The sequence below is a fragment of the Mus musculus genome, chromosome 7, assembly GCF_000001635.26.
Source record: "Mus musculus strain C57BL/6J chromosome 7, GRCm38.p6 C57BL/6J".
Classification (NCBI taxonomy): Eukaryota; Metazoa; Chordata; class Mammalia; order Rodentia; family Muridae; genus Mus; species Mus musculus.
In genome coordinates, this window is record NC_000073.6 from 63542361 (window position 1) to 63554699 (window position 12339).

The 12339-nt window shown below is 40.4% G+C and overlaps 1 protein-coding gene and 1 pseudogene across 6 annotated transcripts in view; both read left to right on the forward strand.

Moving 5' to 3' along the window:
- Positions 1-12339, forward strand: part of Otud7a (OTU domain containing 7A) — a 321488-nt gene that overhangs the window by 97616 nt on the left and 211533 nt on the right. The gene's annotated exons all lie outside the window — the stretch shown is intronic.
- On the forward strand, positions 136-3491 carry Gm5898 (predicted gene 5898; annotated as a pseudogene).

Sequence of the window (12339 nt, forward strand, 5' to 3'; positions counted from 1 at the left end):
TATTGGAGGGTGGACCTGGAGTGGGATAATGATGGAGTCCAAAAAAAGATTAAAGAATAATAATTTTTTTGCCTTTTTTTTTAGTTAGGTATTTTCCTCATTTACATTTTCAATGCTATCCAAAAAGTCCCCCATACCCTCTCCCCCACTCCCCACACCCAGTCCTCCACTTTCTAATGCATCCCAGATGGGCTCGTCTATGTCAGGGGGTGCTGGGTATCAGTCTGGAGCACACCAAGGCCAGTTCGACCATGGCTCTGGGTCTTTGAATCCATCCAAAAAGAGCCCTGTGGGTAAGAGTCCACCAGCTACTGGCTCTGCATATGGCTCATCTCAGAAAGAGGAGAGTGCTGCTTCGGGAGGAGCAGCATATTCAAAAAGGTATCTGGAGGAGCAGAAGACTGAGAATGGGAAGGATAAGGAGCAGAAACAAACAAATGCCGATAAGGAGAAGCTGAAGGAGAAAGGGGGCTTCTCTGATGCTGATGTCAAAATGAAATCTGATCCATTTGCTCCCAAGACGGACTCTGAGAAGCCCTTCCGAGGCAGCCAGTCGCCCAAAAGGTATAAGCTTCGGGATGACTTTGAGAAAAAGATGGCTGACTTCCACAAGGAGGAGCTGGATGAGCACGATAAGGACAAAAGTAAGGGAAGGAAGGAACCCGAGTTTGATGATGAGCCCAAATTTATGTCGAAAGTCATAGCCGGTGCAAGCAAAAACCAGGAGGAAGAGAAGTCAGGCAAGTGGGAGAGCCTGCACACAGGGAAGGAAAAGCAGAGGAAGGCAGAGGAAATGGAGGATGAGCCTTTCACAGAGAGATCCCGAAAGGAGGAGCGTGGAGGGTCCAAGAGGAGCGAAAGTGGGCACAGGGGCTTTGTGCCAGAAAAGAATTTCCGGGTGACTGCGTACAAGGCGGTCCAGGAGAAAAGTTCATCGCCGCCCCCAAGGAAGACCTCTGAGAGCCGTGACAAGCTGGGAAGCAAAGGAGACTTTTCCTCAGGGAAGTCTTCCTTTTCCATTACCCGGGAGGCCCAAGTCAATGTCCAGATGGACTCCTTCGATGAGGACCTTGCACGACCTAGTGGTTTATTGGCTCAGGAACGAAAGCTCTGTCGGGATCTAGTCCATAGCAACAAAAAGGAGCAGGAGTTCCGTTCCATTTTCCAGCACATACAGTCGGCTCAGTCTCAGCGTAGCCCCTCAGAACTGTTTGCTCAGCACATAGTGACCATTGTTCATCACGTTAAAGAGCATCACTTTGGATCCTCTGGAATGACATTGCATGAACGCTTTACTAAATACCTAAAGAGAGGAAATGAACAAGAAGCAGCTAAAAATAAGAAAAGCCCAGAGATACACAGGAGGATAGACATTTCCCCCAGTACATTCAGAAAGCATGGTTTGACTCATGAGGAATTGAAAAGTCCACGGCAACCTGGCTACAAGGCTGAGGGAAAATACAAAGATGATCCTGTTGATCTTCGCCTTGATATTGAACGTCGTAAAAAACATAAGGAGAGAGATCTTAAGCGAGGCAAATCAAGAGTCAGTGGATTCCAGAGACTCTAGCCACTCAAGAGAAAGATCAACTGAAAAGACAGAGAAAACCCACAAAGGATCAAAGAAGCAGAAGAAGCACCGCAGAGCAAGAGACCGGTCCAGGTCCTCCTCCTCCTCCTCCCAGTCCTCCCATTCCTACAAAGCAGAGGAGTACCCTGAGGAGGCAGAAGAGAGGGAGGAGAGCACCTCAGGTTTCGACAAATCCAGATTGGGGACCAAAGACTTCGTGGGTCCGAATGAAAGAGGCGGCAGAGCTCGGGGAACCTTTCAGTTTCATGCAAGAGGGAGAGGATGGGGCAGAGGAAACTATTCTGGTAACAATAACAACAGCAACAACGATTTTCAAAAGAGAAGCCGGGAAGAAGAATGGGATCCAGAGTACACGCCCAAGAGCAAGAAGTATTACTTGCATGACGACCGGGAAGGCGAGGGCAGCTACAAGTGGATGAGCCGAGGCCGCGGCCGAGGAGCCTTTCCCCGGGGGCGGGGCCGGTTCATGTTCCGGAAGTCCAGTACCAGCCCCAAGTGGGCCCATGACAAGTTCAGTGGGGAGGAGGGAGAGATAGAAGACGACGAGAGTGGGACAGAGAACAGAGAAGAGAAGGACAGTTTACAGCCCTCAGCTGAGTAGGGGCCGCTCTTGATGGAGCCCTTGCCCGGGGAAGAAAGGCGCTGAGAGAGGCTGGTGGAGCTAAACAAGGAGCCTCAAGAAGATCCTGAAAACGCCACCCCACAACCCACTTGCCACACAGAATCCATCCCACGACAGCAGAGTGTGTCCCTGGTGCCATCCGTCTCACTGGACAGAGGACACGACGTTGCCACCGAGCCTAGATGAGACCACACACTGGGCTCCTGCTGCTGCTGGTGGTGTGGGGGGTGGGCAGGGTAGGGAGAAGGATGACTTTGTTTTGGTTTTGTTGTCCCACCCCCACTCCCACCCCAATTAGAAACCAAGTTTTCTTCATTTCATTTCATTTGGAACTAAATGGGAATTTGGTTTTCAGTCTCTTCCTGTCCTGAGTTTTATTAAGAAATCCTTTTTCTTTTTCTTCTTTTTAGGGGATATATAGTAATATTAGTGTAAAGATTTTAATTTGGGCAACTTTGACTCTTAAGAGAAAACAAAGCATGTGAATAAAAATTGAAGTGTTCACCTCAGTTTGGGACCAAACTGCTTGGATCTTGTACAAACCGGTTTTGTATGTTGAGGAGGAGTTTAAGGCCTTTCTGACCACCTCGTGTTCCCCTTTCTACACATCCATGTATCCCGTGGAGTTGCTCCCAGCCTCCCCATGCACCCTGCTCTGTCTAATTTCTCCTGGGCTGGGCTTCCCATTCTCCACCAGCAGCTCCAGTGTCCCAACCTTTGTAGTACTGCTGGTCTTCAGCAAGAGGAGTGGAAACTGGAGGGCAGTTTCTGGACGGTTTTCTAAGAAACTTATGAATTCTATTATCTTTACAAATACAAGATGAGAAAATAATTTTTTCAATATTTTTTATTAATCTTTTTATAAAATGAAAAGAAGCGCCTATGATTAAGGATGGTGGTTATGGCTGGGTGGTCTGTGGGGTTGTGTGTTTTTGGGTTTTTCCTTTTTTTTTTCTCTTTAACCTTACGTTTTGGGTTGAAACATTTTCAGATGTTGGGGGGCATCCTCATTAAAGGGTCCTTATGCTTGCCTTCCGGAGCAGCGGTCCCCAGCAGGTGAACCGCTGCCTGCGCGCATCTGTTGGACGCCGACTGCACCCTCCTCCCTCCCCAGCCTTCGCTCTTGGGTTGTTGTGCATACTTCCCTTTACTTTGCTAATTTCAATAGTTATGTTGGTTTTACTTGAATGATTCATGTTTAGGGGAGAACAAAAAAAACACCCTTAAATTTTTGTTTCAACTCCTCCTGCAAATAAAAACAATAAATGAAGTGGCAGAAAAAAAAAAAAAAAAAAAGGATGCTGAACATTTTTTCAGGTGTTTCTCAGCCATTCGGTATTCCTCAGGTGAGAATTCTTTGTTTAGCTCTGAGCCCCATTTTTTAATGGGGTTATTTGATTAAGAATAATAATTTTTTAAACTCACTGAATTCTAATTCAGTGGTATAACATTTGCCTAGCATGTATAAGACTCCGTCTTTGAGTTGCAGGATTACAAAATTACATAAAAAATTACATTTAAATTAATAAATACTTAAGTATAGTATATTGAAAGTTCAGACAATTGATGAAACAGAAAAAAAAAATCAAATACATAAGAAAAAGAATTAGCCGGGCAGTGGTGGCGCACGCCTTTAATTCCAGCACTTGGAAGGCAGAGGTAGGTAGATTTCTGATTTCGAGGCTAGCCTGGTCTGCAGAGCGAGTTCCAGGATAGCCAGAGCTACACAGAGAAACCCTGTCTCTAAAAACAAACAAACAAACAAGAACAAAAAAAAAACAAAAAAAAAAAAGAAAAGAAAAAAGAATTACCTATAACACCATATTAAAATGGCAACTGATTATGTCTATAACCAAAAGACAAAAAGAAAAAGCCAATTGTGTCTTCAATATACTTAAAGAAGTTTACTGTCCACATGAACTTCTATAACAATGAAATTGCCTTTCAAGGATGTGGTAGAGTTGTTTCAATACAATTGCATATGTATATATTAAAACAACCCCCAAAATTAGGAAATTAATTAATTAACTAATTAATATATTTTTCTTATCTCTTATACTCTGTGATATCTAGGCCTGGAAAGCTAGTACTGTGCTGTTATTACTACTGTAATTATAAATAAAAAGGACAGCTGGAGCTGGAGTATTAGGGAGGAAGAGCCGGGTAGAGATAAGTAGATGGAAAAAATTAAATAGAAAATAGTCACTGTGGTGGTTTAAATATGTTTGGCCCACGGGAAATGGCACTATTAGGAGGTATGGTCCTGCTGGAGTAGGTGTGGCCTTTTTGGAGGAATTGTGTTACTATGTAGTCCTATGCTCAAGCTCCACCTAGTGCATAAGAGAGCCTCCTCCTGGCTACCTGCAGAATAGAGTCCTCCTGGTTGCTTTGAGTTCAAGATAGAACTCTCAACTCTTCCTCCAGCACCATGTCTACCTACCTGCTGCCACCCTTCCCACCATGATGATGATGTACTGAACCTCTGAAACTGTAAGCCAGCCCCAATTAAATGTTTGCCTTTTGTTTTGTTTTGTTTTGTTTTGTTTTTTAATGTTTGTATGAAAAGTAGTTTGGGCTGAACTTCTGGCATGTTGAATCCAGAAGACCATTTTATTATCCAAGGAGGCCATACTCTATGACTCCACGTGGATGCATAAAGCTAGAAATAATCCTGACTCCTGTGGAGAATACACTTTTTCTTATGCATATATATCTACAATAACTTTAAAGTTAGGCACAGGGCTAAATTAGTAACAACCACTCATAATACAATGGAGCACCTATAATAATATACTATAATACGTTAATACAATAAAGTTCCTTTCACACTGTCACCATGAAAGCTACAGATTATCTGTATGGCCATTTTCAAGTAATTCATTGTATCTGGATGATGATGTTGGCAAGTCAGAAAGCAAAGAGAAGCCATTACCTGCTTCCTTTCATTGAAAAGGTGAACCATTCAACAAGGACAGTCAGCTATCAAACACTGATGTTGCTGAGGTCTGCTATCAGAAATTGTAAGGATAAAAAAAAATGTGTGTGTTGTCCCAGCTACCTGCTCAACCATGGCTATCTAAGACTGAAAAAAAAAAAAATAGCACCAGTGTATTCAGTTGCTTATTTTATCACACACTCAGCCTATGCTGGTTCAAACTTCAAGTTCTGATTCTTAGGATACAGTTCCAGTGCCTCATTGGTTTTCAGAGCCTTTTCACTACTGTTGGATCTTGCCCACCAGAGACAAGTTTGAGCTCAGCTGTAGCTAGTCTCATAGCTGAATTGCCAAAGAATTCAGTGTTCTTTCTAATGCTAGGTTCATGGGTACCCAGTTCTTTGTGAGCCAGAAGTTGTGTGATCACAGGACTGCATCCTTGAATTCTTCTTCCTTATAATCGTCTGCTACTTCCTTTCAATGACCTGTGACAGCTAGGATTTGGGATGGGGTGCAGCTCAGTAGTAAAGCACTTTCCTACTATGTGCATTCCAAACACACACACACACACACACACACACACACACACACACACACACACACAGCTGGTGGGCAGAGGGGAGAGACTTTGTTGAAAGTACTGAGCAGTCTAAGAGTCTGTCTTTAGGATCTCTTGTGTATAGCAACATAATTTGACTTCCATTCCTATTCATATCCTCCTTATTTCCTTCTTTTGTTTTATTGCTCTAGCTAAGACTTTAAGGACTAAAGTGAACAGGGACAGAGAAAGTAGACACTCCTGAATTTTTGTTTTTAGTTTTAATGTAGTGCCTCCAGTTTTCCTCCACTTATGATGTTGTAGGCTGTGGGTTTGTCAAATAGAGCCTTTATTAATGTTAAGGTAGGTTCCTTCCAGTTCTAGTTTATCTAGGGCTTTTGCCATGGAGGAGTATTTGATTTTGTCAATGGAGATGGCAATGTGAATTCTGTCCCTAAATCCATTTGTATGGTTTATTGTACTTATTGTTTTATGTATGTTGACTTCTCCCTGCATCTCTGGAATAGGTCCTCTGTGATTGTGGCAAATGATCTTTTTGGTGTGTTCTGGTGTTTGGTTTTGAAAGTATTTTGTTGAGAATACCTGTAGGTATCTGTGAGAGCCACTTGGTCTCAAATGTTTCTCTGTTTATATTTTGTTTTGATTACATGTCTGGTGGTGGAAGTGATGTATTGAGGTTATCTACTATTAATGTATTGGAGCTAATTTGGATATTAATGTCTGAGAGAATTTATTTTATGAAGTTGGGTACTCCCGAATTTTGTGTGAATATATTTAGGATTGTTGAAGTTGTTCCTTTGATCAGAGTGAAGTGACTATATTATCTCTTCTGATTAGTTTTGGCCAAAAGTCTATTAGAATAGCGATGCCTGCTTGTTTCTTTGTCCAATTTGCATGATTCTTTTCATCCCTTCACTATAAGGTAATATCTATAAAAAGTTAGCTGTGTCTTTTTCTTATGTTTGAGAAATTTTCTTGTGTGACTTTACTGAACATATTTACTATGCCTTTGAGTTGGAATTCTACTTTTGTTATGCCCAAGATTTATAGACTTTGTTATTTCATGGTGTCCCAAAGTTCCTGAATATTTTGTTCATGTACTTTTAAAGATTTCTTACTTTCTTTGAATAATCTACTTGATCTACCTTCTCTGCAAGCCCCAAAATTCTATTTTCTACAAAATCTGCTTTGTTGGTTAGGCTTTGTATTAGGTTCTTTATTAGACTGATTTAGTTCTTCATTTACAGTCACTTCAGTGTGAATTCTCTTGTGTAGTTCTGTTCCTTTTTTGAATTTATATTTTAAATTCATTACTTTTTATTTTTAATTATTTTATTTACATCCCTCTCAAGGTCTCCCACTTCCAGAGTTCTTCACCTCACTCCCACTCCACTTCCCCTCTGAGAGGGTACCCTTCCAGGCATCCTTCTTCTCTGGGCCATCAAGTCTCTGCAGGATTAGGCACATCCTCTCCCACTGAGGCCAGACAAGGCAGTCCTCTGCTACATATGTGCCAGGGGCCCTGGAACAGCCTATATATGCTTTTTGGTTGGTGGCTCAGTCTCTGAGACTACCCCAGAATCCAAGGTGACACTTTTGGTCTTCCTGTGAGGTTGCCATCCCCTTCAGCTCCTTCAGTCCCTCCCCTAATTCTTCCATAGGTGGTTTTGATATCAGTCCAATGCTTGGCTGTAAGTATCTGCATATGACTCAGTCACCTGCTGGTAGAGCCTCTCAGAGAACAGCCATGCTAATCTCCTACCAGACAAGTGAATTCAGTTTTCATGTGCTCACTTGGCTTTATCATTTCATTCAGCTGTTTTTGTGTGGGTGTGAGTTCTTGAACTTCAGTCAGGAGCTTATTTTTTCCCTCTTTATGTTCAGCCAGGTTTTCTTTTGTATGTGTGTGTGGGGGGGGGGGCAGGGTTGTTTGTTGTTTTTCATTGTTGTTTGGGATTTTTGTTTTGTTTTGTGTGTGTTTTTGTCATGTCATCTTTTGAATTCTATGCCTTGAGTTTCATCCAAGTTACTTTTGGGGACCATGATTATGAGACTGGTGGTTTGGGTTGGAGGATATTTTGTTGTAGTTTTTATTGCTAGTGTTTCTGTGATGTGATCTAGGTATCTGGAGTTAGTTCATTATTTTTTCCTTCCATTGAAGATTTTTTACACACAGGGCCAGAGTCCCCAGGTGGGTCTATAATGCTATGGAGAAGCCAGATCTCTTGTAGAGTTCATCTGTGTGGGCTGGGGCCTCATACATATGGTTCTTGGGCAGAGTGGGTTCAGCCTCCAGTGAGCTTTCTCATTGGGCCAGCTCTGGTCTTATCTGAGCACCTCAGAAAAAGGGTGTCAGACAGATGTAGAATTGTTCAAAAACTAAATGATCTCTATTAGTTGAGAGATTATTTTTAATTCCAAATTTTTAGCATTAAAAGTATCTGTTAAAGTTGATCATTTAATTTTTCCTTTTGCCCTTGATATAGTAATGTTTATTGGCTTTTAATGTTCATTCAGCCTTATTTGGAATATATTGATGGTATTATCTTTCTATTTTATAGTGTCATTGAATAATGATTTTTATATGAATAACTGTACTTTCAACCATAAAATTAGAGGTATACTTCATATCATATTCTAAGGTTTCATATAAACGTTAGGAACTATTGTAGAGGTTGTTTAATAAACTCAGCATTGAATTAGTCTTTTTTATGTTTGTACAGCTTTTAATGATAAATACAATTTAACAGATGTAAATTCAGAGTAAACTATGCTATTTCCCCTTCCTTGGGAGATCCTTCCCTTCTCACTTGATCCTTCCTCTATACCTAACTTCTGTGGTTATTCAGATAAAAGTATGCCTATTAAAGGCTTAAAACCTAAAGGCTTAAATCCATATATAAGTGAATACATACCACTTTTGTCATTTTGGATCTTGGCTGCCTCATCGGGATAATTTTTTCCTAGTTCTATCCATTTGCCTGCAAATTTCATGATGACTTTAAAGAAAGAACAACTGAGCAATACTATTTATTCATTCTTCTGTTGCAAGACATCTATGTTGTTTTCAGTTTCTAGCTATTTTGAATAGAGCAGCAATGAGCAGGTTTGAGCCAAGTATCTCTGTGGTAGAATGAAATATCCTCTGGTTATCGCTGGATCTTGAGGTAGATTGATTCCCATCTTCCTCAGGAACCACCGCATTTATTTCCATAATGGCTGTATGAGTTTGCACTCCCATCAGCAATGGAGGAATGTTCCGCTTACTCCACATCCTCATCAGCATGAGCTGTCACTTGGGTTATTGAATTTAGCCATTCTGACAGACATAGGATGGAGTCTCAAAGTAGTTTTGATTAGTGTTTCTCTGATGGCTAAGGATGTTGAACATTTCTATAAGGATTTCCTAGCCATTTGTATTTCTACTTTTGAGAACTTTGTGTGTGTGTGTGTGTGTGTGTGTGTGTGTGTGTATACATATATATATACATACATATATACATATATATATATATACACACACATACATACATACATACATACATACATACATACAAATTTTAGTTGGGTTATTATGTCTAGTTCTTATATTTTAGCGATTACAGTAAGAACTTTTGTTTCTTTAAAAATACAAAAATATTATAAGAATTTGTTTTTATTTTAAACCCAGGAGTGGGACATGGGGCTGCTTCAGATTGTTCACAGCAACTGACTATGATTTGCCTTGTGCTCTAGCAAGGGTATGATTTTGCCAACAGCAGATAGTTTCTGTTGTTGTGTGGTGTTTGGAATTCTGGGGACTTTTCAGAGGGCATATAAATGCTAGGACCCCAAGAGGAGCTGTTGGTAGGTTGTTAGTTGGTTTGCAGTTTTGTTGGTTGCTGTTAGTTGCAGTTTTTTAAAAAACAAAGAAGAAACAACTATAAGAAGAAATTAGGTATCCTGATGTTGAAGATCATACTTGCCCCCAAAGAACTCAACACCCCTAATCAACAGGAAGTAATCTAACAATAAGGATGCCTCTTTCCCATTTATCCTTTTTTTTTCTCCTATCTAGTGTTAGGTAGTTGAAATGGTGGAAGAAAACACACATAGTAGCTAAAAGTCTAGCTACAATATACTAACCATCTGTCAGATGTGTAAAGCAGTAAGGATCTTTTCCCATTCTGTAGCCTGCTGCTTTGTATAGATGATGTCCTTTTTGACATAGCCTGCTGCTTTGTATAGATGATGTCCTTTTTGACATATAGGTAGTCAGTTTCATGCCTTTCCATCTAATAATTTTTCTTCATAGTGACTATGCTGTAGGTGTCTTGTTTAGAAAGTTTCTCCAGTGTCAATGAGTCCAAGACTATTTCCCACTCTCTCTTCTATCAAATTCAGGATATCTGATATCATATTGATGTTTTTAATGCATTGGAGTTGAGTTTTGTGTGCAGTGATAAATGTGGATGTATTTTCATTCTACTAGATGCAGCCATCCAATGTGACAGCACCAGTTTTTGAAAATGGTTGAGTTAGAAGCCGCTAACTGGTGATCCCCCTGCCTCAGCCTTCCAAGTGCTAGCATTACCAATATATTCTTTATTTCTTATTTTACCGTTTTAACCTCTTTCTGTTTTCCTTCTTTCTACTACATTTGGTCTTGACTTGTTTATTTTTCATATATACTTAAGGTGAACTTGCTTATTGACTTCAAGCTTTGGAGGTTTTCCTATATGTATTTTAGATCTATGAATTTCTTTCTGAGCACAATTTAGCTATATTTTCAAAACTTTACATTTTATTGTGTTTATGTTTTTAATTATTTTATATTTTCTTGTGCTTCCTCCTTTTAGCTCAGGAACTACGCACATGTGTGTTATTTAGTTTCTGGGTATATGGAACTTTTCATTATAGTTTATTTTTGATCGCCGCAGTCCAATCCCACCACTCTGGTGTCAGATGACATCTACCATATTGGGTCAGCATTTTAAAGTGGGTTGAGATGTTCTTAAGGCTCAATATACAGCCTGTTCAAAATGAGAAGAGGGCTATAGCTTAAAAGTAGAGCACTTGCCTGCTGTGTTTGAAACCTGAACCTTATTCCCCAACCCTAGTGTTTTAATCTAGTTTTCCTCTTTCAGAAAACAGTGGCTGGCTTATTACCCCTATCTTGTCTTCTATATTTTTGTTTCTGTTTTATTTGCTTCCAGTTTTTATTATTGTCTTCTAATTTCCTGTGTTGGTTTTGAATTTAATTATTTATTTTTTAACAGTTTCTTACCTGTATTTGTAAATTGATATTCTCTTCATCACCCCAAGATGCCTTTCTATCCCCTGCCCATTTATACAAGCCCTTTTCTTTTCCCCAAGTAGTGTCTGTGTGACTGCACATTTGCATGTGTGCCAGTCTTAGGTCTTGTGTTCATGGTGGTCACAGCAATGCCATATCTATCAGAGACCCATTGCCTGGCTACCTATAGTTGTTCTTGTCTGGTCTTTTCAGTTGTCCCTCTGCCAGTATAACACCCTTAGTTTCTGAGGGCAATCTTCTCGTTGTTTTGCTGTATATATTAAATCTTCTAACCATATGGAAACCTGCTGGTAATCTTTTACTTTGATGAAAAGATTCAGAGAGCATACCTTGTATGTTCTTATCCTTTGAACACTTTAAAATGATATGTCTCAAGAAATAATGTTCCATCTGTAAAAATATTTTGGAGGGTCTGGAGAGATGGCTCAGTTGGGGCAAGTGCTTGCTTCATAAGCAAGAGCTTCTTAGTTTCAAACTCCAACACAACTGTATATGGTGGCATGTGTCTGTAACCCCAGAATAGAGGAGGGAGTCAGAGATGGGAAAATCTTGGAAGCCAGACAGTCTAGCTAAAGCAGTGAGCTCCTATTTCAGTGAGAGACCCTGTCTCAGAAAGTAAGGTGGAAAGTAAAAGAGGAAGTCATCTAATGTTAACCTTTTGCCTCCACATACGTACACATAGATGCACACAACACACACACACACACACATGCACACACACACAAGTGTAATCTGAAGCTCTTGTGACATGATTCTATTTGTATCAAGGTAACTGCTTTCAGTGATATGCTCAAATTTGGTTTTTCTACTTAGGGTTCTTTATATTCCTAGTAGACATCTGCTGTGTCAGAGTCCATTCTGTCATCTATTAAGGAGTGACAGCAGTTTCCACTAGCTGAAGTTACCTGGTGTGTGTCTATACCATTTGCATCCTTTCTGTATCATGTTTTAGATGTCTTTCAACCAGTCTACAGTTGAATTTGCACTCAGTTGCCCACCTGCTGCTTTTAACTGGAGCATCTGTCTCTTTGCATTTAATTAGTGTCATATTTGAGTTTACATTCAGCAGTCTCATTAAGTACTTTCTCTTTGTATGTCTTACCTCTTCTAGTTCTTTTTCCTCTTTTCTACTTCATTTTAGAAGATTTTTATCTAAATGTGAGTTTTCAATGTGCATCCAGAATCTCGCCTCTTTTCATCATCACCCTGCTGCCATCCCTTGGTCCCTTCTCCTCCTCCCTGAGGATGAGACAGAGGCCTCCTGAGTCATCTCATAGCTCTTCTCCTTCCTCCTACTTCCCACTCCCCCCCCCCTGCCATCTGCACACAGAACAGC